Below are 7,277 nucleotides of genomic sequence, written 5' to 3'. Positions count from 1 at the left end.
TGATGGCGATGCGAAGAGCAATCGACTTACAAGGGTGTTTTAAAATGGGCTCGATATTTGGATCGAGAATTGTGATTTGTGCTTTTTGAAATTGGTTTGAATCAAATGAACTTGGTTTGGAAATGAATTGAATTTTATTTGAAATGATCATGGATTGATTGACGAAATAAGTTGGCACATTTTCTTTTAACAAAATTAATTCATCAAAACCGAATAAATGGATTAATTAAAATTTATTTAACTAAATCAAATGATCAGATTGATTAACTTAATTGTCAAAATGTACTTACTGGATTAGTTTAATTTGAATGGAAATGGCACAAGTAACCATCTAAATTGATAATATATCACAAAAATCGGTCTCTTCGTAATGACAACATGATTTAATATCATATCAAAATATTACGCGGCAAAAAGTCATATTGACGTATCAACAATTTGATGGCGTAACGACATTGAATGGTCGGACCCAAGGATTCATTCTAATTCGAAATGTAATGAAATAAAAAATAACACCCAATTTATTTAAAACATTATCAGTATGTCGCCAATCTCCTCAAGGGATGCAGGTAAGCAATAAGCAATTAGCGCTAGTAGAATTTTATAGTAAATATCTGGACCTTTTTATCAAGACTTTGCACACAAAAGAATATAACCAACAGCAGCAAGGTATATGATAAATATTTACATTTGGAATAAACAATGATTCCAATACCTTCAGCCCATAACAATGTTGTAAAAACGAAAGTACTAACCTAGTCATATCTTAAGTATAAACCAACAAATAACTGAATAGCAAATAAATAAAAATAGAAAAAATGCACAGTGAAAAATTGGCGATCACCAAATTTCTACTGCCAATGGAAAACATCAGGTACCTATCAAACTTTGAACAAACCAGAAAAACAGTGGCATTGTCATCTATTCGAGACTCTAACTTGATACCAATGTACACCGATGAAATGATTTTCACCCAAAACCAGAAAAAGAACTCGACTTAATCAAACAGACAGAGCATATCACAGATCAAACCCACTACATATGAATCACAATAAACAATTTTGAAAGGGGATTTACCGCACAGGACCGACGATGTGGATTCAATCCACGACACCGTAACGCTCTTTGGTGAAACGTCATTCCATGTGAACTCTGTTAGCTAGTCGCACATGCAAAACTTGGGAGCAAGCTCGACAAACTTCCTTTTGTTGAACCGAACTAATAATAAAAGAGTGACGGATTGGAGTTTACGTCGGAAGATGCTTCACGGTCAAAAACCAGATGCGCAATGGTGGCGGTTAATGGGAGGACGGTGCCGATGGTTGAGGTAAGTCGCCGGTGAAGGTGGGTGCGTCGAGGGTTTTGTGAAGGATATGAAGGCGACGGTGATGATGGCGGCGGAGACGGTAGGGGTTGGAAGGAAGAAGAAGGTTTACGGTGGGTTTCGTATGGGTTTTGGGTGGTGGCACTACGCCAAAAAAGACTTTTAACAGCGCATCTTAGACAGCGCTTTTAAAAGAAAGCGCTGTCTAATGTTAAAATTAAAATTAAACACGGAAAATCTTCCCAAAAAATAATGAAAGCGCTGTCTAAGGGGGGGTCTTAGACAGCGCTTTTAGCAAGCGCTGTCTAAGACCCCCCTTAGACAGCGCTTTTAGGAAGCGCTTTTTAATATAGACCTTAGACAGCGCTTTATCAAAAGCGCTGTCTAAAGTCTTTAAATTAAAAAAAAAATTAAAAACCAAAAGCGCTGTCTAAGGTGGGGTTTAGAAAGCGCTTTTGGAAAGCGCTGTCTAAGGCATACCTTAGAAAGCGCTTTCCACAAAAGCGCTGTTTAAGGTCTAATAAAAATAAAATTTCAGACCTTAGCGCTTTCGTTTTCTGTTCATTTGTTTTCCCTCTTCTTCACTCACGCAGCCGTAACCTTCTTCTCCTCAGTCTCCAACAGCCATAACCTTCTTCTCCAAAACACGACATCACGCATATCACCCTATTTTCCTTCAACTTCCGAAAACCCTAGTTTCTGCCTTCAAGGGTCCCTCCGCCGTCACCCAAACAATCGACCGCCGCACTCGCCTCTCACCTCCGAACCTCCGCCGTCACCCAAACAATCAAAGGTTGCAGCGCAAGGAGACACTTGAATACGGTACGTTCTGCTCTAATGCACTTCCTCTTCTTCCATTGTCAATTACAATAAGAAAAATTAATGAACTCAGTGGGATTTCTGTCATAGAATGAAGTTAGAATGTTGGAGTGTTCTTGGATTTGTCAATGATGCTAACTGAGCTATTGTGTTAGTTAGCTAGCTTACTAGTTATGCAATGCCACAACGCCTGCTTGTTTGACTTTGGCTTGAACTGAAATGTTGGTGTTAAAATTGTGCTTGTTTGATTGTAATGCCATGAGTTCAAATAACTTGGATTGTTACTGCAATAGTTTCTTTCTTTTATACTTGTTGCAGTTGTATGTTTTGCCTATGTTAATTGCTCTGCTTGAATGGACCCGTTGTTGTTTATTATAGCCTTGTATGTGTGCAATTAGATCCATGGCTGAACGTATGTGTATGGGTTGGTGTTAGCATATGGCTGTCCTGTTTGAATCTACACTCAATGCTTGTGGTTTGTCCATTGCCCTGTTGCAATCTTGATCAAATTTTTACTATCCACCACAACTGTCATTGTTAAGATGATTAATAGGGTTGTTATTGTAGGAAATGATTGTTAGCAATGCATTCATACCCCCTTTTGAAATGGTGTTAATGGTTTGCACTAATGCTTTGGTGTACATGTTTCTTCATTGAAATTTATAATTATGATAATTCTTGTTAACTGTTTGTTGAAAATGCTATGCTAATCGGTTAGTTGCTGGTGTTACAAATGCAATGTTTAATGAAAGTTGGTGATTTGGGAGTTGTTAGTTTGTGTATGTATGTATATTGAATTGTGTATGTATATGTACATGCAATTTGAAAGGAAAACCATGGATAAAACATGGATCTGTGCCGATCGAATGACCAAAGAGTACGAGAGTGGGGTTTTGGAATTCGTTAAGTATGCTGTTCAACACGCTGAAAACCCCAGACGAATGCATTGTCCTTGCTTGCGTTGTTGTTATATTGGTAAGGTTGACGCACATGGATTGAAATCGCATTTGCTGAGGCATGGAATTGATCAAAGTTATCAGTGTTGGATATTTCATGGTGAGAAAATTAACGAGAATGTTGAATCGAGTGGAAAAAGTAATACAACCTATGCTTCATACGACAAAGACACGGAAACATACGATTGTGATCGAGTTGAAGAGATTGTAGAAGCACTGGAAGATGATCTTCATGATTGTCCTGAAATGTTTGATAGGATGGTAAGCGATGCAGAGAAACCGTTGTACAAAGGTTGCACTAAATTCTCAAGACTTTCTGCGGTATTAAAGTTGTACAACTTAAAGGCGGGCAATGGATGGTCGGATAAAAGTTTCCCAGAGTTGTTGGCCCTTATGAGAGAAATGCTACCGGATGATAATGTTCTTCCTAATCGAACCTACGAGGCAAAAAAAATGTTGTGCTCTATTGGCATGAGCTATGATAAGATACATGCTTGTCCTAATGATTGCATTTTGTTTCGTAACGAATATGCAATGTTAACTGAGTGCCCTAAATGCGGTTTGTCTCGATATAAGAAAAGATTATCTCCCGCAAAAGTCTTATGGTATTTTCCGATAATTCCGAGATTTAGGCGCATGTTTCGTAGTGAAACCGATGCAAGACATCTTACTTGGCATGCAGATGAAAGAATTATTGATGGAATGTATCGGCATCCGGCTGATTCACCACAGTGGTCGAAGATTGATAATGATTATCCTGAGTTTGGATCAGAAGCAAGAAACCTTCGATTGGCATTATCTACTGATGGAATGAACCCACATGGTCTTCAAAGTATCTCACATACCACATGGCCTGTGATTCTTATGATTTATAACCTACCTCCGTGGCTATGTATGAAGCGTAAGTACATGATGTTATCTATGTTAATATCTGGGCCTAAACAACCAGGGAATGACATAGACGTATACTTGACACCTCTGATCGAAGATTTAAAGATTTTGTGGGAGAACGGTGTGGAGGTTTATGATGGATATAGGAAAGAAAGTTTCAATTTGAGGGCGATGTTGTTTGGCACAATTAATGATTTTCCAGCATACGGGAATCTATCTGGGTATAACATTAAAGGTCAACGTGCGTGTCCTGTTTGTGAAGACGGAACCGATACGATTCGATTGGAACTTTGCCAGAAGAATGTGTTTCTCGGTCATCGTAGATTCTTACATTCTAAACATCACTACCGTGGGTGGAGAAAAGCATTCAATGGAGACACCGAACATCGTAGAGCTCCACCCGCATTGTCAGGTGAACAAGTTTTTGAAAAGGTGAAAGATGTGCGTACTGAGTTTGGCAAGCCTTTTGCACATAAGATTGTGAAAGGTGGGTGGAAGAAAAGGTCGATATTTTTTGAATTGCCATATTGGAAGTCTTTGTACGTGAGACATTTTCTCGATGTTATGCATATTGAAAAAAACGTATTTGAAAGTGTTATCGGTACATTACTCAATATAAAAGGCAAGTCTAAGGATGGCCTTAAAGCAAGGGAGGACATGTTAAAAATGGGAATGAGAACTGAATTAGCACCCGTGAAGAAAGGAAGACGAACATATCTACCACCTGCTGCTTTTACTTTATCTAGAAAGGAGAAAAAAATTTGTGTAAGTCTCTGAGTGAAGTTAAGGTTCCAGAAGGATACTCATCTGATATCAGAAGACTTGTTTCTATGAAAGACCTCAAGTTGAAGAATTTGAAGACACGTGATTGCCATGTTATAATGGAACATTTTCTACCGATAGGTATACGTTCTATTTTGCCAGAAAAAGTAAGAAGTGCCATAACTAAATTGTGTTTTTTCTTTAGGTCAATTTGTAGTAAGGTGATCGATCCCGAGATCTTACCAACACTACAAAAAGAGATTGTAATTACCTTGTGTGAGCTTGAAATGTATTTTCCTCCGTCTTTTTTTGACATAATGGTTCATTTAGTTGTTCATCTTGTGAAAGAGACACAGTTGTGTGGACCAGCTTATATGAGATGGATGTACCCTGCTGAACGGTATATGAAAATATTAATCGGGCATTAGATGTCCCTGAGTATTCTGGTCGGGTGAGGGGTAAGGGATTTGGAGTCACTCCGACCTCCCTTAGTGTTAAAAAAGGAAAGGCTCCTAGTAATCGGGAGCTTCATGCAAGATTGGAAGCCATGCAAGCTGAGCTTGATGCATTGAGGAGAGAAAGAGAGGCTAGCGCCTCAACGGTATACAGAGATGCTTCGGACAAAAACAGTATCAACTGTACCTTTCAGCCGAACATTCCAGAGGTAATTACATATAATTGTCTTAAATTGAACTATTTGCTTAAATTATGTATTTGACGTATATACACATTAACGATTTCTTGTTATTATTGGTTTTAGGGCATTTCCCATTGTCAGCTGTATTTGTCGTCACCATACTATCGGATGGTTGGCAAGGGAAAAGTGCATAACGTTAGCGGAGTATTACTCCACACTAGAGAGCTCCCTGCTGGATGTTTGAAGGTATCAGTTGATATTGCAGTTGAGCCGAATGCAGCATTACCATATCCTAGCGATGATTCGGATGCAACAACGGTGCACGAAGCAGTAGGTTCGTTTGTTGCATGGCCGACAAACCTCATATGCGTAGGATATGAGGTATGCTTAAAACTTATGTTAACTTTAATGTGTATATTCAAAGTTTAAAATTTATGCTTAAAATTTTACTTACATATTTTCCTTGGTTATGTTAAATAGACTCCCACAAAATCCAAATCAAAAGAAAATGAGGTTAGCAATGCCTCCGCACAACAAAAAAAGGAGGTTAGCAACGCCTCCGCACGGGTAAAAAGTTCTGGTGCTAAGAAGACCGTAGCTAGGAAAAAACCTACCACCAAGTATAGGTCGTGCCTCAGGACATTTATAGAGATGACCGATATACCGACCGAAGGTGTTCGGAATGTACATATGGAGGTAGGGATTTTCGGCTTTGACTACGACCAAATGATTGGTAATGAAGACTTCATGCAAGTTTTTGGTCATGAAGAAATCGGCGTCAACGTTGTCAATACATATATTAGGTAAATCCGGTCTACTTTGTTTTATTAATTAAACAACCTATGTTAATGATGTTTACTTTATGTTAATCCGGTTTACTTTATGTTTCAAAAGAGGTGTTAATGATGTTTTTATATTAGGTTTTTGTATGACAAATTGATGCGCCCCAATGATTTGGACGAGTCATTCGGATTCTTAGCACCCGCGACCGTCAACTTAGGTTTAATCTTAAGTAGACCGCATACCGTGACGGAGTATGTTCTTCGGATCCTCATGGAGAATAAAGATGCGGAGAAGTTGTTTTTTATACCGTTTAATACCGGGTTAGCATTTCATTCTAAATTCATCTATTATAATTATTTTCCAAGTTACCATCTAACATTTGCCTAATCATTACAGTGGACATTGGTTGTTGCTCGCAATCAATCCTATCCGAGAAATTGTGTATTATCTTGACTCGTTAGGAAATGATTGGACAACATACCCGGATATGAAGGACCTAATTGACACGTAAGTGAGAATGTTCAAAATTTTTCTTAGTTTATGTGAATTGTTCTAATTACTTCATTTTTATTTTATTAGCGTCCTACAAGCTTTTCGGGCCCAACGAGATATCCAAACCTCAAGGAGGAGCGCCAACCGCATTACATGGATTAAAGTGGCGGTATATTTTTAATTACCACATTTTTTATTATATTAGTGATGACACTTGATAAAACTTAGGATTTATAATCCATATTTTTTTTCATGTAGTGTCCTCAACAACGTAATCAAATAGATTGCGGGTATTTCGTGTTGAGGTTTATGCGAGATACTCTTGCTTTGGGCCGATTAGTGATTCCCACCGATGTATGTATTTCTAACTTATGAGTTATTTTTATATTTACACATATCTCATATAATTAAATAGTTGGAATTAATTCAAAATATGTTATATTATTATGTAGTACTTTGAGGAATTCAAGTGTGCATTTTATACAAAGGATCAAGTGGACGAAATCAAAGAGGAGTGGTGTCAATTCATGATAGAGCTCAAAGTTTTTTCATAAATTTGTGTAATTAATGTGTACATTTGTAGTATATGTAATGACTTGTAAATGTGTACATA

Source organism: Lathyrus oleraceus, chromosome 3, assembly GCF_024323335.1.
Source record: "Lathyrus oleraceus cultivar Zhongwan6 chromosome 3, CAAS_Psat_ZW6_1.0, whole genome shotgun sequence".
NCBI classification, from domain to species: Eukaryota; Viridiplantae; Streptophyta; class Magnoliopsida; order Fabales; family Fabaceae; genus Lathyrus; species Lathyrus oleraceus.
Note: the sequence above shows the minus strand (reverse complement) of the source record.